This window comes from Zea mays, chromosome 5, assembly GCF_902167145.1.
Source record: "Zea mays cultivar B73 chromosome 5, Zm-B73-REFERENCE-NAM-5.0, whole genome shotgun sequence".
Lineage (NCBI taxonomy): Eukaryota > Viridiplantae > Streptophyta > Magnoliopsida > Poales > Poaceae > Zea > Zea mays.
In genome coordinates, this window is record NC_050100.1 from 226,133,327 (window position 1) to 226,158,770 (window position 25,444).

Consider the following 25,444-nt stretch of genomic DNA (forward strand, 5'->3'; position numbering starts at 1 on the left):
AGCATCTAGTCGACGATCAATGGCGGCACAACCCCCATTTTTGTCGAAAATAGCCATGAACGACCATTTTCAATAATACCGAAGGCTAACACGTACGGATTTTTGACCAAGAAATGGTCTCCACCAGAAATCCAAGAATGTGATGTATGGCAAGGAAACATATGTGGGGTGTGGTGTACGAGGCTCTGGTCGATGATCAATGGTCACACAATCCCCATTTTGTCGAAAATAGCCATGATTGACCATTTTCAATAATACTGAAGGCTAACACCTACGGATTTCTGACGAAGAAATGGTCTCCCCCAAAAATCTAAGAATGTGACCTTGGCAAGGTAACATATGTGGGGCGAGGTGTACGAGCTTCTGTTCGATGATCAATGGCCACACAACCCCCATTTTTGTCGAAAATAGCCATGAACGATCAATAATATCGAAGGCTAACACCTACGGATTTTTGACCAAGAAAAGGTATCCACCAAAAATCCAAGAATGTGATTTTCGGCGTCTCGAGACCGGGGGGTCCCTAAGCCGACGAGTGAGTGTGCCGCGTGCCCCAGCCCAGATGGGTCGAGCGTGTGGGCGAGCGCGAAGGGGGGAAAGCGAGGTGGCCGGAGACAGGCGTGAGAGAGGTGGAAATCCCGCGGCCTTCGTGTTCGTCCCGCGCCCAGGTCGGGTGCGCTTGCAGTAGGGGGTTACAAGCGTCCACGCGGGTGAGGGAAGCGAGCGGCCCCAAGAGAGCGCCTGTCCCGTCCTCGTCCCCGCGCGGGCAACCTTCTCTAAGAAGGCCCTGGTCCTTCCTTTTATAGGCGTAAGGAGAGGATCCAGGTGTACAATGGTGGTGTAGCAGAGTGCTACGTGTCTAGCGGGGGGAGAGCTAGCGCCCTAAGTACATGCCAATGTGGCAGCCGAAGAGATCTTGGCACCCTTCTGGTGTGATGTCGTGGCTGTTGGAGAAGCAACGGAGCCTGGCGGAGGGACAGCTGTCGGAGCGGTTGAGTCCTTGCTGACGTCCCCCTGCTTCCGTAAGGGAGCTGAGAGCCGCCGTCGTCACAGGGCTTGCGGGGCGCCATCATTGCCTATCTGGCGGAGCTAGCCAGATGGGACACCGGTCTTGTTCTCTGTGGCCCGAGTCGGCTCGGGGTAGGGTGATGATGGTGCTTCCTGTTGACGTGGCGGGCCTGTGCCCTAGGTCGGGCGACGTGGAGGCTCCTCCGAAGCCGAGGTCGAGTCTATCTTCCATGGCCGAGGCCGAGCCCGAGCCCCTGGGTCGGGCGAGGCGGAGGTTGTTCGGCAGAGGCCAGGGCGGAGTCCGAGCCCTGGGGTCGGGCGAAGCGGAGTTCGTCGTCTTCTGGGGCTGAGCCCGAGTCCGAGCCCTGGGTCGGGCGGAGCGGAGTTCGCCGTCTTCCGGGGCTTAGCCCGAGTCCGAGCCCTAGGTCGGGCGGAGCGGAGTTCGCCGTCTTCCGGGGCCTAGCTCGAGTCCGAGCCCTGGGTCGGGCGGAGCGGAGTTCGCCGTTTTCCGGGGCCTAGCCCGAGTCCGAGCCCTGGGTCGGGTGGAGCGGAGTTCGCCGTCTTCCGGGGCTTAGCCCGAGTCCGAGCCCTGGGTCGGGCGGAGCGGAGTTCGCCGTCTTCCGGGGCTTAGCCCGAGTCCGAGCCCTGGGTCGAGCGGAGCGGAGTTTCCTATGGCGCCTTTGGCAGGGCCTGACTGCCTGTCAGTCTCACTCTGTCAAGTGGCACTGCAGTCGGAGTGGCGCAGGCGGCGCTGTCCTTCTGTCAGACCGGTCAGTGGAGCGGCAAAGTGACGGCGGTCACTTCGGCTTTGCCGGGGGGCGCGCGTCAGGATAAAGGTGTCAGGCTACCTTTGCGTTAAATGCTCCTGCGACTCGGTCGGTTGGCGCGGCGATTTAGTCAGGGTTGCTTCTTAGCGAAGGCAAGGCCTCGGGCGAGCCGGAGATGCGTCCGCCGTTAAAGGGGGGCCTCGGGCGAGACGGAAATCCCTCGGGGTCGGCTGCCCTTGCTCGAGGATAGGCTCGGGCGAGGCGTGATCGAGTCGCTCGTATGGACTGATCCCTGACTTAATCGCACCCATCAGGCCTCTGCAGCTTTATGCTGATGGGGGTTACCAGCTGAGAATTAGGCGTCTTGAGGGTACCCCTAATTATGGTCCCCGACAGTGATCTATTGCAATGTAACATATGTGGGGTGAGGCATACGAGCCTCTAGTCGATGATCAATGGCCACACAAACACCATTTTTGTCGAAAATAGCTATGAACGACCATTTTTAATAATACCGAAGGCTAACACGTACGGTTTTTTGACCAAGAAATGGTCTCCACCAGAAATCCATGAATGTGATTTATGGCAAGGAAACATATGTGGGGTGAGGTGTAGGAGCCTCTAGTCGATGATCAATGGCCACACAACCCCCATTTTTGGCGAAAATAGACATGAACGACCATTTTCAAAAATACCGAAGGCTAATACCTATGGATTTCTAACTGAGAAATGGTCTCCACCATAAATCCAAGAATGTGATCTATGGCCAGGAAACATATGTGGGGTGAGGTGTACAAGCCTCTGGTCGATGATCAATGGACACACAACCCCATTTTTGTCGAAAATAGGGATGAACGACTATTTTCAATAATACCGAAGGCTAATACCTACGGATTTCTAACTAAGAAATGGTCTCCACCAGAAATCGAAGAATGTGAACTATGGCAAGGAAACATGTGTGGGATGAGGTGTAGGAGCCTCTGGTCGATGATCAATGGCCACACAACCCCCATTTTTGTCCAAAATAGCCATGAACGACCATTTTGAATATTACCGAAGGCTAATACCTATGAATTTTTGACCAAGAAATGTCTCCACCAGAAATCAAAGAATGTGATTTACGGCAAGGAAACATATGTGGGGCGAGGTGTATGTCACACCCGGGTTTCGCTTCTGTCACACTATAATACTTAAATTGTAAAACATACGAAGAGAGTTGATCTCCTTAATTGTTTTGTCATCCACTGATTGTAACATGAGGATATCATATTTAAGTATATAGATAACTAATTAAAAATAATACTCCCTATGCATCATGTTGGAGCTTTTAGGTGCTTGTGCATTTAATAATACTAAAAATACTAATAAGGGCATATTAATGATGAGAATTAGGGATTTAATCAAAATTCAATTATAGGATTTGGAAATAAAATTGAAGAGAAAAAGGAGGAGTATAAAACTTATATAAAATATCTATAGAAATGTATCTTCAAAGTTAGTACATTAACTGTGTAATATTTCATCTGAGGACAATTGCTACAAAAATTTGGAAATTTAAACTTGGAGTTGATTTGAATTTGGAATAGGAAAGAAAGCAAAAAGGGAAATAGGAAAAGGAATTAGAACCATACTGGGCCGACCGCCTCATTTCTGGCCCGCGAAACCTTTCCCATCCCGCGGCCCATCACTGCCTCCGCGCGCACGGTCGGAGGGGGCATGTACGATTTCACCTATATGAGCTGACTGTGGGGTCGCAGTCCGGGAGGGAATGGGGTTTTCTCTCTAGTGAGCTCATGAATAGATATCAAAAGGCATGACCGTAATGCCCTGCCCCGTAAGAGAAGCAGATAATCTACCTAGTACTATGTGCCTTTTGTGCGAAGATTCTCACACTAGGGTTTGTGGATCAAGGCGTAGTCCTCCGCTTACTCGTGCAGGGTTGGAGTACACTATGATAGGCTTTGGTTCAAACCTAACAAGTACCTGTGCCGAAAAGTAGTGTATAAACAGTACGGGAGCTCAATGACATTGATTAGAAAATAAGAGTGAACATGGTGGGGATTGCTGTCCAATTTTATATTTTCACTTTATTAAAAGAAAAGTTATGCCAGCCGGATGGGCCGGCCCATGACCGAGCAGCCCACCGGCCAGCTGATGTTTTAGGGCAGCAGTTGCGCGCGTGCCGTAGGAGGCAAGTAAGGCATGCAGCTGTAGGGCTGGCAGCGGGATGAGGAGGCAGAGGCCGCGAGGGCTGAGCGGTTCGGCTCTCGCCGAGATCCATGCCGCCCCCTATGCGCGCAACCTCCTGGAGGTCGGCTCCTTAAAAGATGGACACTCTCTCCCTCCCGGCAACGGACTGTGAGACTCGCTGCTCCATCTTTTCTCTCCCTGCTCGTTGATCCGATTGCAGCCGCCATCGCTGGTTGTGCTGTGGCTGCTGTAGTGTGGAGGACTTCATCCTCTCTGTTGGATCTAGAGGTGGCACTGTGCTTGGTTGTGTACGGTGTTCCTCTCTGTTGTTGTGCTGGGTACCTGTGTGGTGTCGTGCACTCTGTCTGGTCTCTGTCCATCGTGGCCTGGTGCTTGGGCTCCCTACTGCGCGGTGTTCCTCTTCTCGGGCTGGTGCCGTGGACGTCTCCCTCGGCTCCGGTAGCGGCTCTAGTATCTCCGTCAACCTCCCGCCGTGTAGGTCCGGATGTGGGCGACAGAATTGGTTTTCTGGGACAGAACCTTGTGTTCGCTGAGCTGGTCTTCCCACGTAGACAATCTACGTGTTGTGAGTTAATCGTTGCATCTCTATATTTATTGAATAATTTTGTGCAATCTGCTAGTATTATTTACTTGGGTGTGATTGCGCAATCTGTGGGCGAATTTGATTTCTCGATGATGATAGCGGTGTAGTGAGACAATGTGACAGTCTGGGTTGTAGTGTATTGTTATTTTCAGCAGTAATCTTTACTACTATTAGGGCTGTAAGGGGTAGGCTGCCTTATCTGGTTCTGCCTTCAGCCAATCTGCACTGTCCATCTATATGCATCGAATCATCACCGTCCGTCTCGTCGCCTCCCCTTCAAGCCTCCTCCATCCTTCGATCGCAACTGCTTCTCTCTCCGCTCCCCTCTTCGGCTCTTCCTCGACAGATCCTCCAACAAGCTTCATCCGCGCAGTCGTCGGCAACGGCTCCGGCCTTCCCACGCCGCCGTCCAACCTCCCCCCCCGACTTTCCTCCCCACACCGCCCCGCTCCCCCCTCGCCCTCTGGCCTGGCCGGTCTGCCTCGTTATTAAGAACGAACCGTAACGGCACCGCTTTACAGGCTCCACTTCCCTTCACGCGCACGCCTCCGCCCCCGCGACTTCGTCGAGCACCTGCACCTACACCTCCACGAGCGCGCCCATGGCAACCGGATCCGCCGCGGGAGAGGAGTCATCGGCGGCGGCGCGCCGCCTTCGTCGCCTCTCCCTGCACCTCCTCCAGCCCGCCCCGGCCCCGACTGACTGCCACCACCAGCCGCTGGCCCTCGTGGCGTGCGGGCGCTGCGTCGAGGGCGACACGGACATGGCAGCGGCTCTCGTGGCGTACCTCCGCGGCCAGCACCGCGCCGCGCAGATGTGGCTGTTCGACTTCTTCCGGGCGCACCCCGACCTGCAGACGCCCGTCGAGCTGCCCACGGCCGCGCACCACGACCTCTGCTACCGCCAGCTGCGCGCGCTCGTGCACGAGGCCGGGGTGCGCCCGCTCACGCTCATGGCCACCGACCCCGCCGAGTACTTCGCCGTCATGGAGGCCGCCGGCGGGGCCGACATCTCCCTCGACGTCAAGCTCGGCGTCCAGTACAGGTCCGTGCTAGCAGGATCGCGCTCCTCCATGATATATTGAGCTCTTGACTGCTTTGCTTTTGTAGAGTAGTTTGCATGCTTCAATTGATGGCGATGATTCCAGACTCCGTGTGTTTCATGTCGTTAGGTGATGGCGTTAGTTACCAGTGTTCGTCGGTGTTAGTTACTTAGTTATCAGTGTTCATTGGTTGTGTTCAAGTATGCAATTCAGTATAACATGACTGATCGTAGGGGACATAGTATGTAGACCATGCTACCTAACTTATGGGTCAATTAACCGATCCAGCTGTCTCTACAGACACCTAGCAACCTTTTCTTTATAGAGCTCACATGCAATCCGTTGTCGCATTCAAAAGGATTCTAAGGATGCTTTGCCTCACCTGTATTGGTGTTAGTGGTTTTCAGTGACAGGGTTTATGAAAACACAGTTCGAGCTCGTTTTCTTCTCCATTATTTCCCCTTCGTTTATTGCGATAAAACTTTTTGGTTTGGGTGTACGTAGGATTTCAGTTTCCTTTTTGTGAATGTGGTCATGCTTAGCATATTATCATAAAGATGCATTGATTATTCAGGACAATGATTTGGTCAACTCAATCCCTTGCAAAAATGTACTTGAGCAGTTGAGGATGCTTTTGGAGAAGTTCCTGCTGCGGCTGTTTTTCAGGCATTCAACTCATTAGACAGATGATAACAATCAATTACTTGCCTTGAAATCACAATCAATATGGACACTTCTTATCTCAGCTATATGGTTTTGTTTCTTTTGATGATGGGCCCAGATCCAAACTCTGTCGCCATATATTATGAGTTGTACATTTCAACATATTTGAATTTGTGGAAATGTCCTTCTGGATTAAATTTTGTAGCCAGCTATGTACTCTCTATCTGATAGAAGTCTTAGTCTCTCATATAGTATTAACTTTACCTCCTTGCTAATGCAGTCTCTGGGGTGGTTCTGTCATAAATCTAGGAACCAAAAAGCACAGAGATAAGTACTTTGATGGAATTGACAATTTGGATTATCCAGGCTGTTTTGCAATGACAGAACTACATCATGGTTAGGTTCTCCACTTATATTTATTTATTATCCAATAATTGGTGCTATCTCTATTATTTTGCTTAGCACTTTATCAATGTACAGTCCAGCTACAGTGTCTCAATACTGTTGTGTTCTGTTTATTTTGAATGGCGCACAGTAGGGCTTGTACCCAGCACCTAACGCAATGTTGTGTTCTTTTCTTGCAAATAGGATCAAATGTCCAAGCCCTACAAACTACCGCTACATTTGATCCTGTCACTGATGAGTTCATTATTAACACCCCAAATGATGGAGCTATTAAGTGGTGGATCGGCAATGCTGCGCTTCATGGAAAATTTGCTACTGTCTTTGCAAGGTTAATTTTACCCCTTCAAGGAAAAGGAGGGGAGGCTGCTAATATGGGCATCCACGCGTTTATCGTCCCCATACGGGACCTTGAAACTCACGCTGTTCTTCCTGGAATCGAGATCAATGACTGTGGGCACAAGATCGGCCTGAATGGTGTAGACAATGGTGCGCTGAGGTTCCGCTCAGTTAGGATACCCAGAGACAATCTTCTGAATCAGTTCAGTGATGTGTCACGGGATGGGAAATACACGAGCAGTCTGCCCGCAATTAACAAAAGATTTGCAGCAACCCTTGGGGAGCTTGTCGGTGGACGAGTTGGCATTGCTTACTGTTATGTGGGTGTTCTCAAAGTCGCAGTAACGATTGCTGTGAGGTATGCTCTGCTGCGCCACCAATTTGGTCCACCTAAGCAGTCCGAGATCAGTGTGTTGGATTATCAGTCTCACCAGCACAAACTGATGCCCATGTTAGTGTCGTCGTATGCGTTTCACTTCGCCACGGTGCAGTTAGTGGATAAGTATGTTGGAACTTGCTCTCTGATGCAAGTTGATCCAACGGGGGAATGAAACAACGTAAACAGGGTTCTTGAGCGAGATGGCGATAGCTCTGTTAATCTCGCCTCTCAAGGGCACTGTGCGGGGGTATTTATAGGTATCTGAGTGCCCGGCGTCCTGTGTTAAGGACGCATGTGCCCTCAGACACCTAGGTTATCCCCAGTATATTCCCATAAAGCGGGGTTACAGACCGTAATTACAGGGAGGCCTTTAAAAATTAGGCCCGTAATGCGCAGCGGCCACGCAGGGCCTGTTACAATGGGCCGGATCACACGTGGGCCTCCATGCTGGACGAGGTCGCAAGATGAGACGACCTCGTCACAGGTCTTCGTCCGGTGGCGTATGAGATGAAGGGTAAGTCTGCCCGTTGTCTTGTCTCCGTTGGTGCAGTGAAGACGGCGAAGGCATCGAGCGAAGGGTGGCGTCTTCGCCTTCGCCCCAACATTTGCCCTCCGAGGGACCAGTTCGACTAAGTCATCTGGTGCCGAAGACGTCGCTAGATGGCGGAGACGCTGCCCTCGCTCGAAGTGGTTCCGCGGGGGTTTTTGACATGACCGTTGATTGACGCCGTACTGTTGGATTGCGGGTTTCCCGAAGCGCCGCGCCTTGTGTATAAAAGGGGGTGGGGGGCGATGCGTTTTGAACTTTATCTTTCCGCGCTCCGCAAAAACCCTAACTGTCTTCTCAAACCGCTCGCTGCTCGTCTGCCCTCCTTGCTCTTGCTCGTCGGAGATCTGGCCCGTGTGAAGCAGACCGCCCGCCGCCGCCGCCGGTACGTAGCGATGTCGTCCTCTTCTTCTTCTGCTGCCGCTACGCCGCCGGCCGACGCGTCGTCTGAGGGGACGCCGAGCATTGTGGCGGCGGAGGAGTTGCGCGCCGGCGACACGGTGGATTTCGGCGCATCGCGGATGTCCTCGGTTCGCGTGCAAGACATGCAGCAGCTTGGTTATTTTGGCGGTGGAGTGGCACGTGTCCCGGGGGCGGAGGAGGTCCCCGAGCCAGAAGGCGAGTTGGTTGTCTTCGAGGCGTTCTTCGCCGCTGGTCTTCGTCTGCCCGCGCATCGATTCGTGGGAGAAGTCCTGCGCAGATTCAACGTCCAGGTCCACCAGCTGATGCCGAATGCCGTGGTGGCCCTGTCAAAATATGTCTGGGCAACGACTTCGTACTGCAGGCAGCCATCGGTCGAAGTCTTCGCGAAGTATTATTGTCTGCATTGGCAGAAAAGGATGATCGAAAATAAGATTGCTCAATTTGGGTCCTGTACGTTTACGCCGAAGACCGGCAAGACTTCGATGGAAGTCGTTGAGTTGGTTCCTTGCGCTCGCAATAAATGGGGCAACTGGTATGAGTTTTGGTTCTACGTTGCCAAGGGCACAGTCGAAGACCATCCGGGGCTCCCCGTGGCCGAGATGTGCTCGCATTATTACTCAGCATACCCGCAGTTTGAAGTGGCGGAGGAGGATGCAGACGAAGGGGCCCTGCGGTGCGCGGCCGGCCTGAGTAGCGAGCGGGATCTGGTTGAGGAGTTTGTCGCGTATGGGGTGTGGCCCTTGGCGCATGGCTGGGCGCTGGGCGAAGTATGCCCTCGCCAGATGCCTTCCCGTGGTGGGATGCTGGTGCGAAGTCCCGCCTTCGCACTGGATTTGCATAGCCGCGATCCCGCCGCATTCGTGCGTGAGGCGAAGGATGGGGCGGTGCAGATCGTTGGTCGGTACGTGCCGAAGACGGAGGGCCAGCGTAGCTGGGATATATGCGGGTCCAACGATCGCTTGAACAGGGTCTTCGAGTTGAACCGTCTGTCGTATGGTGGTTACCCCGGGCAAGATGATGTCGACCGTCGCGGGAAGAAACCGACGGCAGAGACTGGAGACGACCCCGCGCCGGCGGCCGCCCCATCCTCTAAGAAGAGGAAGCTAGGTACTGCTACGGGAGGGCTGGGGGTCTTCAATAGTTTTGCTGTGGAGTTGATGGGGACATGCGCGGCCCCCGGGGGAAGGATGTCTTCGCCCGAGCTCCGGGAGTCTTCGGCGCGGATGCTGAAGGTTACCGAGGGTTGGTGGCCTAAGAACGTTCCTATCCCTCGCGCGACCGGCGAAGACTTTTTTACATCTTGCATGGTTCGTGACTTGAGAGTGTTTCCTTATGGACGGAATATTGCTGCTGTTGTGTCGGCAGTGATGGATAAGGATCGTCAGGAAGCTGCGCAAAAGCGCCGGGCGGTCATCAGGCTGCCCGAGGCTAGGCCGAAGAAGGCACGGGGGGCCGCGAAGGCTGCCGCCCCCGGCGGTAGCCAGCCGACGCTGGCGGCAAAGTCAGCCGGCCCTGGGTCCAGCAAGGTGCCAGATGTCGTGAAGGCAGCCGGCGCCGGCGGAGCCAAGTCTACCTCGGCCGGAGCCGCGAAGGCACGAGAATTGCCTCCGCCGGGGAAGCGCATTGCCGATTTCGGCACTGATATTAGTGTGGAAGATTATCTCACTGGTAAGTCGTTGGCCCGTCTTTTTTTTACTGTTGATACGTCGCAGGATCGGGCGAGGGGCAACTTGTTGTTCCGCCCGCGGTGGCGACAACGTTGTCTGCCACAGTGCCTGGGGCGAAGGGTAGCGCTCTCGGCGCTGGCGGTGAGATTTTGGCGCTCGCTGCCGTCAAGGACGAGGCGAGCGCTGTGTCCCGCCGGCTGAAGGAGGCGTCGCAGCAGCTAAGTCAGGTAAGTTGAGCTAGAGTTCGGTTTTTACCGGTTTTGTTGGGATTGTGGTCTTATGTGTGTCTTTTAGGCGGCTGACTTCGCTGACCGTGTGGCGTCGGGGGCCCTTACGGCAGTTGTGTCTGCCGAAGTTGAGAGACTTCAGGCGCAGCATGCTGAGGCCATCCGGGAAAAGTCGGCCGCCGATAGTAAGTGCCGAAACTGGCGGAGAAGGTGGCCGCGCTGGAGGGCGAGAGGACTGAGCTCCGGCGCCAACTGGCGGAGGAGAGGAGGGAAGCTAATCAGGCCCTCGCCAAGGCACAGTCTGCGCAGGCGGAGGCCAATTTGGCGCGGGTGGAGGGTAGCCTCGCCAGCCAACGCGCCGAGGAATGGCAGGAGCGGTTCAACGCTCTGCAGGCCCGCGTGGAGAGGGTTGAGGCTTCGACACGCTCGGAAGTTGAGCGGACGCGCAAGCAGCTTATGGACTCATACCACGAGCTGGGCGCGCGGACCGCTGACTTCGAAGTGCCCGACCGAGAGTCAGGCCTTCGCTGCCTCGAGTGGCTGCAAGAGGAGTTGCTGGCGCTCCCGGCCATTGTGGAGGGATTTATGTCCTATGCCTCCCTGGTCACCTGCGAAGGGGCGATGAACGCGCTGTCCCGCGAAGGGTGCCGTCACTATGAGGTCTTCGACCGATCTGACGAGGATTTCGAGCGCGAGATTTACAAGGTTGAGGACCTTGTGGTGAAGGAATCCGCGAGAGCCCTCTTTGACCTGATGTGGGGCCCCCACGGTCGGGAGGTGGTCAGGGAGCGGTCCGACACGGCAAGGGGTCAGGTAATGTTTGACTTGTGTTTAGTGTTGTTGAATGTGGATTATGTGTGGGCTTGCTGAATCTGTGTACTGTGTTTCAGGCGGCGCGTAACGAGAAAGTGGAGGACTTCGGGGCTTTGAACAGCGTGCTGCCTGAGGCAGAGTCGAACCCGGTGGCGGTTGGTGCCGAGGTCGCCCCGGCGCCGCCCCCAGAAACCGTCGAAGGCTCCCTCGCTGCCCCCGTGGCCACTGCGGTGGGTGGTGGTACGTCGCCAACCGCTGCGCCGAGGGCTGAGGATCCCCTGAAGACGGCGACGGAGCTGGCAGCGGAGGATCCCACGGCGGCTGGGTCTTCACAGGTGGCTTAGTGGGTGTGGGTAGTTAGGGAATTGTGTATATGTTGCTGAACCTTGGTTGCTGCACAGGTTCAAGATTTTGGGCCTGCGCACGCAACCGCTACTGCTAATGTTTTGCCGGCTTCGACCGTGGATGCTGGGAATGAATCAGATGAGTCTGCTTCTAAGTTTACTGATTTTGATGACTCTGGGAGCTTGGTTGAGTGGACGGAAGAGTCGTCGGATGAGGACTTGGATTACTTTGCGGCCTTGGATGTGGCAGCGGCGGAGGCTTCACCGCGTGCAGCGGATGCTAAAGTTGTGCCTGGTCCGAGTGCTGGGCGTAGGCGGCGGAGGGCGGTTGCGAAGCGTAGAGTGAGTGAGGCAGACGGCGGTCGACTTCGTGTGGGCAGGGCTGGCAAGCAGGAACTGTTGTCCTTACCGGCCGTTGCGAGTGCAGGTGAGGGGGAGCTGTGAAGTCTTTTTGAGGGTGAGGAGCTGAGGATAATGCTATTTAACTATAGGGAGATGGGAATCATTCCGAAGGTTGAACCGATGTAAGGTGTGATGCCCTCGCTGTACCTATGTAATGGCTTGTATGATGAGGTTGTGCGCCTTCGCACATTCGGCTATGCTCACAAAGGCGTTGCGCACTTGGTCTGGTGTATTTGTTATGTCGGTCCGGCGCGCATGTAGTCGGTGTTTGCGTGGACAGTTTGGTGTAGTCTTTTGAGGAAGACTTGGATTTTTCGCACTTGTCGTGCTTGGTCTGGCTGCACCCTTAGGCGACTTTTGCACGGATTTTCTTTTTGAGGAAGACTTCGATTTTTCGCATTTGTTGTGCTAGTCCGGCTGCACCCTTAGGCGACTTTTGCACGGATAGTCTTTTTGAGGAAGACTTTGATTTTTCGCACTTGTTGTGCTAGTCCGGCTGCACCCTTAGGCGACTTTTGCACGGATAGTCTTTTTGAGGAAGACTTCGATTTCTCGCACTTGTTGTGCTAGTCCGGCTGCACCCTTAGGCGACTTTTGCACGGATAGTCTTTTTGAGGAAGACTTCGATTTCTCGCACTTGTTGTGCTAGTCCGGCTGCACCCTTAGGCGACTTTTGCACAGATAGTCTTTTTGAGGAAGACTTCGATTTTTCGCACTTGTTGTGCTAGTCCGGTTGCACCCTTAGGCGACTTCTGCGCGGATTGTCGCACGCGAGGGTAGCTAGCGCTGGACCTCACGGTGACTTTGTGTTGGTCGAATGTCGAAGACCGTCGGCGCGGTCTTTTTTCGACGTAGATTTTTGCGGGGGATTTTTCACTTGTACATTACATGACTCCGCCTCGTTAAAAACCTCACCCCCGGGAGGAAAAGAGTGCGGGCCAGAATAAAATTGTTTTTTGCAAATTACAAGGGCGAGCTGGCCCTGATGAGTCAAACAAAAAAATTGCGGAGATTATCAATGTTCCAGGAATGCTCCAAGTCTTCGCCGCTTGGCGTAGCGAGCCTGGGGATGCCTTCGTCTTGACAATGAAAGGGCCCTCCCACTTGGGCTCCAGCTTGCCCCTGGACTCTGTCTGAGCTGTTCGGACGAGTACGAGGTCCCCTTCGTTGAATTCCCTCGGGATGACTGCGTGGTCGCGCCATGCTTTTGTTTGGGCTTGGCATCTATTTAGAGCCTGTAGGGCGAAGACGCGGTCTCCATCGATGAGATCCTTCGAAGTGGGTTCGTCCACGTCGGGGACGGCTGATGAGACTGTCCGTGGGGACCCATGTTTTATTTCTTGCGGGGTCATGGCCTCCGATCCATATAGAAGGCGGAAAGGGGTGAACCAGTTGCCCTGCACTCAGTCGTGTTTAGCGCCCAGACCGCTTCAGGTAACAAATCGCCCCACCTGCCCTTTTTCTCATCGAGGAGCATCTTCTTGATGGCTGTGAAGATTTTGCCATTGGCGCGTTCCACAACTCCGTTGGACTGCGGGTGGTATACTGAGGCGAAGGTAGGGCTGGAAACGAGCCGAGCCGAGCTCGGCTCGGCTCGGCTCGGTGCGGCTCGGTGGCTGACCGAGCTCGGCTCGGCTCGGCTCGCCCATTTCACGAGCTGGGGAGGCAGGCTCGGCTCGGCTCGAAGGTGGCTCGCGAGCCGGCTCGGCTCGGCTCGCGAGCCACACCCTAATATATATAATTGCATTATATAGTGAATTATTAGTATATAAATATAAATATATAGATATCATTCATCATTATGAGTAATCTAAATTATTAATTGTCATATATTTATCATGAAACGTTAAGAAACAAACTGACTATCTATAAAATTACCCAATATCCATCATTATTCTACATATTAAGTAATTTAGAAAAGCTCGCGAGCCGGCTCGCGAGCCGGAACGAGCCGGCTCGGCTCGGCTCGCTAGCGCAACGAGCTCAAAATACTAGCTCGGCTCGGCTCGCTCGAGGCTCGCGAGCTGCTCCGAGCCGAGCCGAGCCGCTCCGAGCTCGAGCCGGCTCGCGAGCCTCGAGCTTATTTTCCAGCCCTAGGCGAAGGCAAGCTTGGTGCCAATGGAGAAGCAGAAATCCTTGAAGTCTTGGATGTCAAACTGCTTGCCGTTGTCAACTGTGAGTTCGGACGGTACTCCGAAGCGGCAAACAATGTTCTGCCAGAAGAATTTCTGTGCAGTCTTTGATGTTATTGTCGATACAACCCTCGCTTTGATCCATTTGGTAAAATACTCGACAGCGACGAAGGTGAACTTGAGGTTCCCCTGAGCCGTGGGCAGGGGCCCGACGATGTCCAGGCCCCAGCGCTGGAGAGGCCATGTGTGGGCGATTAGTTTTGTGAATTGCGAAGGGCTGCCTGATCGAGGAGAAAACTTCTGGCAGGCTTCGCAGGACCGTGTGACCCGATTTGCGGCGCAGATCATTGCGGGCCAGTAGAAACCTTGACGGATCACCTTTGCGGCTAGGGCCCTTGGCCCTGCGTGAGAGCCGCAAGTACCGCTGTGGACTTCGCGCTGGATTTGGACGCCTTCGGTCTCGGTGACACATTTAAGCATTGGTTGACTGACCCCCTTCTTGTAAAGCTGGCCTTCAATCAGAGCGAAGTCCCGGCTTCGATGCTTGAGGCGTTTGGCCTCGTTAATGTCTGCTGGATGGTAGTACCCCTGTAGAAACAAGGTTATTGGTGCCCGCCAGTCTTCAGTCATAATAAGGTTGACTATGCGGTGGCCCTCGCTGTCATTGGTTATTTGGAGCCCTTCGGGGCTGTGGACGGCTGGAGTGCCGATAACATGGTAGAACACGTCGGAGGGCAGGGACTCGCCTCTGGCGGCAGCTTTGGCCAATGCGTCGGCCTCCTCATTCTTGGCCCGGTCCACATGCTGCAAGGTGAACCCCTTGAATTGTCTCTCGAGGCTTCGGATGGCCGCGAGGTACTGCATGAGTGCTGGGTTCTTTGCTGCGTAGTCTTTCTCGACTTGGCCGGCGACTACCTTGGAGTCAGTTCTGATAATTCATGTGGTGACACCAAGAGCCCTTAGCTTGCGGAGGCCGAGGATGACAGCTTCGTATTCTGCTATGTTGTTTGTGCATCTGTCAGATTCCAGAGCGAAGCTGAGGCGTGCCGCGTATCTGTGCTTGACCCCGGCGGGTGAGGTGACGACTGCTGCAGCGCCTGCCCCCGCATGGCACCATGCGCCGTCGCAGTGGATTGTCCAAACCTTCTCTGCGGACGGGTCCGGCTGTGTTATTGGCCCAGTCCAGTCGACGACGAAGTCTGCCAGAACTTGTGACTTGATGGCTGTCCTGGGCTCGAAAGTGATGTGGTAGCTAGAGAGTTCGGCCGCCCACTTGGCGATCCGTACCGATGCCTCCGGGTTCCTAAATAATTCGCCGAGTCCCCTATCTGAGGTGACTCGGACCTTGAATGCTTCAAAATAGTGGCGCAATTTGCGCGAAGACATAACAACTGCATAGGCAATCTTTTCCAGTTCCGTCATGTTACATTTTGATGGTGTGAGCACTTCGGAGACGTAATAAATTGGGCACTGCCTGATAACGCCCTCTACTGTCTGCTCCTGAACCAGTGCCGCGCTGACCGCGTGCGGCGAGGCCGCAACATAAAGCAACAGAGGTAGCGAAGAGTCGGGGCTTGTAAGAACTGCCAATTCCGATAGGTACTGTTTCAATGAGGCGAAGGCCGCCGCCTGCTCTGGTCCCCAAGCGAAGTCTTTTGCGCCACAGAGAGTTTTGAGGAAGGGGAGACTTCGCTCTGCGGACTTGGAGATGAATCTGTTGAGAGTGGCCAATCTGCCTGTCAGGCACTGGACGTCTCTAGCTGATTGTGGTGGCGTCATGTTGATGATGGCCTGAATTTTGGTTGGGTTGGCCTCGATTCCGCGGTGTGACACCAGGTAGCCCAATATTTTTCCCTGGCGAACGCCGAAGACGCACTTTTCGGGGTTTAGGCGAAGACGTGCGTCCCACATGTTCGCAAACGTTTCGGCGAGGTCAGCAAGATGATCCTCCTTGCTTCTGCTGGCGATGACGATGTCGTCCACATATGTGAATATATTTCTGCCGACCTGCCCTTCGAGCACTATTTTGGTAAGCCGGGAGAAAGTGGACCCGGTGTTCTTGAGTCCCTCCGACATTCTGATGAAGCAATACGTGCCGAAGGGTGTTATGAAGCTGGTGCTGGCCTTGTCCTCCTCCTTCATGTATATTTGATGGTAACCGAAGAAGCAGTCGAGGAGTGACATGACTTCGCACCCGGCCGCGCTATCGACTATTTTGTCGATCCGAGGCAGCGGGAAGTTGTCCTTTGGGCAGGCCTTGTTGAGACTGGTGAAGTCGATGCACATCCGCCATTTGCCGCTTTTTTCTGCACCATCACAACGTTGGCGAGCCACGTGGGGTAGGCCACTGGATCGATAAATTTGGCCTCCAGGAGGCGATGTACCTCGGCCTTGGCGGCTTCTGTCTTCTTATCAGACATTTTGCGGAGCCGCTGTTTTTTCAGTCTCACCGAAGGGTCGATTCCCAAGCTGTGCTCAATGATGGATCGGCTGACCCCAACCAGGTCGAGGGCGGACCAGGTGAAGACGTCTTTGTTCTTGGACAAACAGCAGAGGAGTTTCTCTTCGTCATGCGAAGTAAGGTCTTCGCTGATGGTGACCGTCTGCTTGGGCGTGGCCTGGTCGAGGGGAACAGTCTTGGTCCCGTCGTTGCTCTGTAGCTGTGCTTTGTCGTGTTCTTTGTCAGTTTGCCTGGCGGACGCGGGGACCTCGCGCTGAGCCGTGAGGCAGTGCACATTTCTTTGTTCGGGGACAAAGTCCTGCTCTATGTTCCGCGCAGTCTGCTGATTGCCGTAGACCGTGATGGCGCCTAGCGGACCTGGTATCTTCATGCACAGGTAAAGTCCATGAATGGCCGCCTCAAACTTGTTGATGGAGCCCCGACCCATGATGGCGTTGTACGGATACACCATATCGACGATATCGAAGGTCACTTGCTCACTTCGGGCATTGGGTGCTACACCGAAGGAGAGAGGCAACTCTATTTTGCGGACGGGAAATGTGCCCTTGCCGCCGAAACCATACAACGGGTTGTCCGAAGGCTTGAGCAGGCTGTGGCTTATGCCCATGCGGTCGAAGGCATGGAGGAAAATGATGTCTGCTTGACTGCCATTGTCGACTAGGACTTTGCGCAGGTCCCAGCCTGCCACGCTGCAGTTGATAACCATGGCGTCGATGTGGGGGGCGCTGCGCAGATCGACGTCTCGGGCGTCGAAGGTTAGCGGCACATGAGACCACTTCGTCTGCACGACCAGACCGGTGATGGCGACGTGGTTGATGCTGCGGTAGTGGTCCCGCTTCTGCCGCTTCGTGTCGAAGTCTGCGCTGGACCCCCTAGTGATCATGTGAATGACTCCGCGATATGGCTGATCGGTGAAGTCTTCTTGCTTTGGGGCATGGGGGTGGTGGATGTTTTGTTGTTGCTGGTGTGGAGGTGGGGGTGGGGGAGGTACGATTTGTACTTCCTGGTGGTGTTGGTATGCGTGGGGCTGTGGATGCGGAGCGGGGGCGTGGATGTATGGTGGAGGGGGTTGCTGATATGTGTGCGCGACAACTCTGGGGTTGTCGGCTGGTTGCGCCCGTGCCATCCTGTCTCTGGTGGCCTTCGTCTCTGGGCAGTCTCTGGTTTGGTGGGCGCAGTCTTCGCCGTGAAATAGGCAGTAAAATCAGCGTGGTGGCTGCGCGCGTCCCCGGCCCCGTCCGCGAGTTCCGTTCCCGCGGCCCTGGGGGGATATTCCTGGCGGCGAGGGGCCTCACCAGCGGGGTGCTGGTTGGCGATGTTGTGCACCTGCTGCTGATTGCGGCCGTCCCGGCCGGAGTCCGGCTGCGGAGTCCTCGTCCACGTGCGGCTGGACTGTGGAGCATCTTTGGGTTTCCTCTGAGACTCAACTTTGCGCTGGTGGAGCTCTTCAGATTTGGCGTATTTTTCAAATAGCTGATACAACTCCTGGAGGTTCTTGGGCGGATCCCTGATGCAGTGGCTGTAAAGGACGCCGGCCCGAAGGCCACTGATGGCGTAGTGGATGGCGATCTGGTCATCGACCGAGGGCAACTGTGACTTGAGTGTCAGAAACCTGCGGTAGTACTCCCGCAGAGTCTCCTTTTCCATCTGCTTGCAGAGTGAGAGTTCGGCCAAGGCGTCGGTGTCTGGGCGGTACCCTTGGAAGTTGAGCAGAAATTTGTCCCGGAGGCTTCTCCAGGAGTCAATGGACAACGGGGGCAACCTGGTGAACCAGGTGAGAGCTGGGCCCTCGAGGGCGATGATGAAAGACTTGGCCATCGTGGCGTCGTCCCCTCCGGAAGATGCAACGACAACCTGATAGCTCATGATGTACTGTGCTGGGTCAGTGCTGCCGTTGTACTTGGGATAGGTCCCTGCCCGGAAGTTGGCAGGCCAGGGTGTCACTTGCAGGTGTGGCGCCAGGGGACTTCGCTCGTTGAGGTAGTTGACACCTTGGAATGTCGCGACATGTGGGATGGCGTGGTTGCGCTAGGGGAAGTGCAGGTCTTCGACTTGTGCGCGTTGTTGTAGGGGTGGCCCGTGTTGCAGGCCGAAGTGGCCTTCGCTCTGCATTAGCGCGATCTCTTGCTCGAGCTCCTGGGCCTTCTGCTCTTCGTCTCGTATCATTTGCCGCACCTTGGCTTGTGCAGACACACGTTGGCGCTTGGCCTCAAGTATCTCTTTTTGCTTTTGGAGATTGCGGTTCTTGATGCGCAGGGCGCACAGCTGTAACTGTTCTTCCGCTGAGACACCGATGACTTCGCCGTCTTCGGTGAGGTCCGCGCCCTCCGGTGGAGCGAAGCCTGGGGGAGGTTGCGGCTGTCCTTCAGGGCCGCAGGTGCGGAGAGCGTCGTCTTCAGTGGCCTCTTGGTGGGTGGTGTGGGTGAGGGCGAGGGCCTTGCCCTTTTTTGCGGCCAGCAGTGCTGCCTTCGCAGCCTCGTCAGCCTTCGAGCTAGCTTTCTTGGGTGCCATCGCGGGTGGTTTTTTCGTAGCACGAACGGTGGCGCCAAATGTTGGAACTTGCTCTCCGATGCAAGTTGATCCAACGGGGGAATGAAACAACGTAAACAGGGTTCTTGAGCGAGATGGCGATAACTCTGTTAATCTCGCCTCTCAAGGGCACTGTGCGGGGATATTTATAGGTATCTGAGTGCCCGGCGTCCTGTGTTAAGGACGCATGTGCCCTCAGACACCTAGGTTATCCCCGGTATATTCCCATAAAGCGGGGTTACAGACCGTAATTACAGGGAGGTCTTTACAAATTAGGCCCGTAATGCGCAGCGACCACGCAGGGCCTGTTACAATGGGCCGGATCACACGTGGGCCTCCATGCTGGACGAGGTCGCAAGATGAGACGAAGGGTAAGTCTGCCCATTGTCTTGTCTCTGTTGGTGCAGCGAAGACGGCGAAGACATCGAGCGAAGGGTGGCGTCTTCGCCTTCGCCCCAACAAAGTACTCGGAAATGAAGAAAACCAACGATGAGGACCTTATTGCTGACATGCATGTTCTTTCGTCAGGGTTGAAAGCCTACATAACTTCATATACAGCCAAGTCTATAAGCGTATGCAGAGAAGCCTGTGGTGGCCATGGCTATGCTGCTGTAAATCGTTTTGGAGCTCTGCGCAATGACCATGACATATTCCAAACATTTGAGGGGGACAACACTGTTCTTCTGCAGCACGTACTTATCAGCACCCTTCGGAAAAGCCAGCTGATGGCTTGTTTTTAGACTGACGATATTTGAGGGACATGTTCAGAGGAAAGTTGGGATCAGTTTCTAAAAATGCTATGAAGTCACTTCTCCTTAAATAACATGCATCTTTTCATGCTCTTGTAGGTCGCTGGAGATCTCCTTAAGCAATACCAGGAGAAGTTTAAGGGAGGGACACTTTCAGTCACCTGGAATTACTTACGGGACTCCATGAGTACCTACCTGTCCCAGCCTAATCCTGTCACTGCCCGATGGGAGGGCGAAGATCATCTGTGGGATCCTAATTTCCAGCTGGATGCATTCAGAGTGAGTCATTTATTCCTATTTAGGGCTTGTTCGGTTAGCTATCAATCCATGTAGATTGAGTGGGATTGGGTGGGTTTAAATCCCAAATAAGTCAAACTCCTTAATTTTTTTCAATTCCATTCAATCCATAGTTAATGGGATTAACCGAACAAGGCCTTACTGAGAGTTAATTCTCCCATGCCCACTTTCATGTGCTGATCAGGCAACCTTTCTTCTCAGTACCGAACGTCTCGGTTGCTACACAGTGTCGCTGCTCGGCTATAGAAACACATCAAGACGCTTGGAGGTTTCGGTGCGTGGAATAGATGTCTGAACCATCTGCTTACGCTCGTAGAATCACACATCGAGTCTGTCATCCTTGCAAAGTTCATTGAATCGGTGAAAAGGTAAATTCTTCAAATGAGTTCTTGGACCAGTGCTTCGAATGAATTCTTTTCTGAAACATCAAGCCACGAAACCACTGAGATAGTAAAAACCAGGGAGTGCTGATCTCTTTATATTATGGATACCCGACTTAAGCTACTCGGAACTACTTTTATTTGTTTTAACTCTTGTTATCCTTGCTTTTCTGTTTTACTGAACAACCACAATAAATAAACTGGAGTTCAACTATGTGTATCTAAGGCAGCTCGTCATTCAGATGCCTTTCACACATCTTTTGAAATACTCTGGCACTTCACTGTGACCACAATTGACAAACACGTACGATGCATATATGTAGCTACCCTGACGAAAAATCGCGGGAAGTATTGAAGCTGGTATGCGACCTTTATGCGCTCGACAGGATCTGACAAGATATCAGAACGTATCGGAATGTAGACTACGTTGCCCCAAACAAAGCTAAGGTGTGTGGTCTCATCTAAGGTTGAAAACAGTTTCAGAATTTTTCGGTTTTTCGGATACCGTTTTCGATTTTTTCCGACCGGATTCAACAATAACGATATTTTTCGGAATCGAAATCGGTTGTCGGAATTTTATACTGGAATCGGTATCGAAATAGGTACACCCTTTTACCGAGTGTTTCCTTTGATTACCAAATTTAATCAGAATTTACCGATTTTAAATTTCGAAATTTCCCGAAGATATAAAAACAAAAATATTTCAAAAAAAAAGTAGGCAGTCAAGGCCCACACTTCAGTCTGGTCTAGCTATTCAGAAATTGTCAAAGAAGCTTGGCACAACGTCTTTATATAGAAAAATCAGTGACTCAATCTATTATAACTAGGCGATGTGGGACAAAATATACACTCACCTGTTGCATGGTGGGCGTTGCCTGCATGGCGCTTGGCCATCACGAGCGCTGAAAGGCGCTTCCTGCTACTGGGCCACCGTCACGTCTATATGGGCCGTCGCGTGTGGCTCTTGTCTGCATGGCGCAGGAGGAGGAAGGCTCGTGCGGGTGGCTCTTGTCTGCATGGCGCATTGGCGCAGGAGGAGCCAGGCTCGTGTCTGCACCGTCCGTGTTATATATCTATACTACTATTAAGGCTGCAAGGGGTAGGCTGCCTCCCCTGGTTCTGCCTTCGGTGAATCTACACCGTCCACTCGCTTTCGTAAATCTACACCGTCCGCCCGCCCACACCCACGTTCGTCCCCCCCCCCGCCTCCCCCTCTCCCACCCCGCGTGAGCCGCCACCCCTGCTCCCCCTGTTCGCACCCGCCGCCCCTGCTCCCCCTGTCCCGCGCCGCGGTGACAGGATCCGAGAACACCCCTGCAGACGCGTCCAGGATTCAAGGCCTCCCCCTCCCTTCCCCTGCCCTCACCCCCCTCGGCGATGCCCGGATTCACGGTGGCGCAGACGCTGGAGGCGTCCACAGGGGGCGACACCGTGACCCTGCCCCCGTTCGACATCAGCGCCCCTCCCCCCGACCACCGTCGATTTGTAGAAGCTCCTCGCCCGTGCTTGCTTCACCGGCGATTCGGGGAGGCCATGCCACCTCCTGCCTCCTCCCCCTCTCTCCTCCTCGCCACCTCCTGCCTCCTCCCCCTCGACCACATCTACCTCCCTCTATGGCCTCGCTACTAAGGTCGAGATCGACCTCACCGAGGAAGACACTAGCTCCTTGGCCCACGACTCCCCCTCGTCCACATCGATTGAGGTGGTCGGGATTCGACGCCTGGAGGAGGCCATCCACGGTGTCATGGTGCGTGTGCATGCAAATGTTGCGAGGCGGGCGGTGTGGGTCATTCTCTCTGTCTCGACCTCACCAGTTACATCAGGTACATCGCCAGCGGTGGATGGATGACTGGTGTCAGTATTCGTCACTCCTTCCTTCTGTCTAATTTCCTCAATACTGCTCGACATCACATCACCAACCAGCAGCAGGTGTTCGACCTCGGCATCGGTAGGTACAACGAGACGTGCCACAACATCGTCACCAAGTACATCTCTGAGTGGGAGGCCATGGTCACACGTGCGAGGAGGTGGATTGACTTCAAGAACGACTACAAGACCATGGACCTCAACTTCATGTAGAGCGTTTGGGTGTTTGCATAGCTCTGGGAGAATGACCTCGTCTATAAGGGCGTCAAGGTTGCATCTCTAACCTCACTCAGATAATTGTTGAGTCAGTTGATTCTCATAATTCTGAGTTGTACAAAGTTTAACAAGCTTGACATTGGTAGTTTGACAAGCATATCCTTCCGTTAGTTGGAAACTTAACAATGTCTTTGACTGCACAGTGACTACATTGCAAATTCGGATGTATCAATTCAAGCAGTACATATCCTTATTTATTTCACTGTTATGCTGATATGCTGCTTTGGTTGTTTAGATCTATAATTTTAACTATGAACTTTTAGTTTGCTTTAAATATTTCTTCTATAAGGCAAGAGAATGCCATTTTTAATTTGTTGACCTGGGCTTTGTGATAGCATATATGTGTTTTAGTGGTGTGGTGTGGTTGTAACATTGGGAGTTATGTGTGACTTATAGGGTAATCAGTGCACTGTGATTGCTGCTAATGTGCAGTAAGTATTATTTTGTACAAGTTGTTTTTCAATCCTTCTTAAAAGAAGGAAAAAACAAGAAATGAAAATGAATAGACTATCTAGCAGTAGAAATTATCCTCTCTAAAATGAGGAAATGAATTGAAGTTTTATTTTGTTCATTGTATTGTAGGGAATTCCTTAAAACCTCATGAAGTCTTTGTTCTTGGTATAGGTCATGCCTTACAACACAGGATGCAAAACTGCACTGTCAAACTTTAAGGAGCACTGGACTATACGGTTGGTTGTTGGCTTCCTAGCCGACCTATCTAACTTCATTGTTGTTGTTTATAGGAAGTTAGGAACTAATTTTTAAGTTGTGTCCTAGACTGTTCCTGACCCGACGGTGATGGTATCCTTCCCTATTGTTGGTGATGGGGACAACACAGTTCTCGACAACTAAAATTGTTGAGCAGACTGTGTTTGCTCGTATATTATTCTCAGATTAATTTGGGATCAATTAATAATGTTGTATTTATGGTAAGAATTTGCTTTAAGTAACTTTATGGATGTTAGTATTTCAGTTTTGGCTGATTCTATTTTTCTTTAGTTGCTACCATATTGTTTATTTTAGCTTGAAGCTACAAATAATTCAAAAGTACATGGATTTTGCAGTGGACGAATGCTCGCTTGGTGTAGAAGCCATGGAGCTCTTTGGACCAAGGTGACCATCTGATCGACCAGATCGGCCATCGCACAGGTCGCATAGGTGTATTGCCATATCAAGCCTATATTATTGTTGTATTACATTAGACGCATAGGGAAGGGAAAAATCCGGTGGATTATAGGGTGTGATCTGTCTGTCTATAGTTATGGTGGCATTCATTTGTGCAAATGATTTGTGATATATTGATGTCGAGAATACATATGTTGTTTATTTCTATGTAATCGTTACACACTATAATTTTATCAAACAACTTTTCTATTGTTGCAAGGGGCGACAAAAATCTGATGGATTGTAGGAAGAGGCCTTTGCCCAAGTGTATTGTCTATGGCAAGCCCAAGCACCAGGGTATCACCCAACTCAAGTTCCAGAGGTACAAGAGGTGTGTCGCTGAGGAGAGAGCTATATGCAAGCTTGGTGGACTGAGGGTTCTTATGTCATGAAATAAAGTATGTCATGAACTTTTTGCAATTTGACTGTATTATCAGACTACGAATGGTTAGTGATAAAATGTTGCCTGCTGTTGTGGACTACATGATTGGTTAGTGATCAAAAAAGGGAGTTTGCATATCAATGTATTTTATCATATTAACCACTATTCATATAATGTTGTTCTCTGCCTCTCGCATGCGTGTGTTGTTGGCTCGCATGCGTGGGTTGTTGGCTGACCGGTCTAACATCGTAGCACACGTTCGTTGCCCCCCGACCCTCGCGTCGCACTCCCTTGCACGCCACCGCCGCTGTCGTCGTCCCCAGATCCGTGCTCTTCTTCCCTGTCCAGTCGATAAACACTGCCCTTTGCTCCCTTCTTTCAACAGTTCCCGTTGCAACGCACGGGCACTCACCTAGTATTATTTATGCCTAGTGATTTCTTTCACTATTATGCAAACTGATTATTTAAGTTCATTATTGTTCCTTAATTCTTGTGCACTCTATTTTGATCTTGATATTCATGCTTAATTTCTAGGCTGATAATATCTGATCTAAAACCCTGATTTGGTAAGATAGGACTGTCACGTTAGTCGAGGATCTTTGATCACCCTTTTGCGTTGGAGGGCTGTCTAGTGCAGCAACCCACTATTTTGAGAGCAATATTTTAAGATAAACAATCATGTTTATTTGTTTAATCTGACCTCTTCATCTATAAGCCATGTTTAATTTATAAATGGACCTGAGTAGCTATGTTTCATGTTTTCAATTACTGAAATTGCTACTGTTCATTGCTGGTATAATTGCATATGGCATTCATCTGAGTTATATGCTTGTTTTATTCGGAATTAGAATATTTATTTTATTTAAATATGAAGAAAGCATGTCACTTATTTCTCTAAGTTTACAACAACTTGTTCCTTCTTTCTTGGCTCATGGATTCCACAGATCGAAAATGTGCACAATAAGAGAGCTGCACAAATACATTAATTTTATATATGATTAATTGGGTATTGCAGTGATGCATGATTTCCGCGAGAATACACACATAAGACAAGATGCATGACAATATATTCGTTAATTATGTTTCCTGGATTGGATTGGATTCGAATCAAAACAGATCCCTTGGATTGGATTAGAATCAAAACAGATCCCATTCTTATCCTATCGCATGCATCCAGCGTATCTTAACCCAATTCTGACTCCGACCGACATGATGGCCATAGATTCTATCACCATCATTATCATCATCATGTCATATAGAGAGAGATCAGAATGCATCTTCTCCCCGACCCGATCGACCTGTCACCCGCCCGCCACCGTACGTCCAATTCCACGGGCCGACGGTTCAGTCCACCACCACCACCATCATATTCTGAATATATATTCATAGAG

General features: G+C 52.3%; 1 pseudogene; it reads left to right on the forward strand.

Moving 5' to 3' along the window:
• The first annotated feature begins 5,170 nt into the window (after nt 1-5,170).
• LOC103627927 (acyl-coenzyme A oxidase 2, peroxisomal-like) lies at nt 5,171-20,830 on the forward strand (annotated as a pseudogene).
• The last annotated feature ends 4,614 nt before the right edge of the window (nt 20,831-25,444 follow it).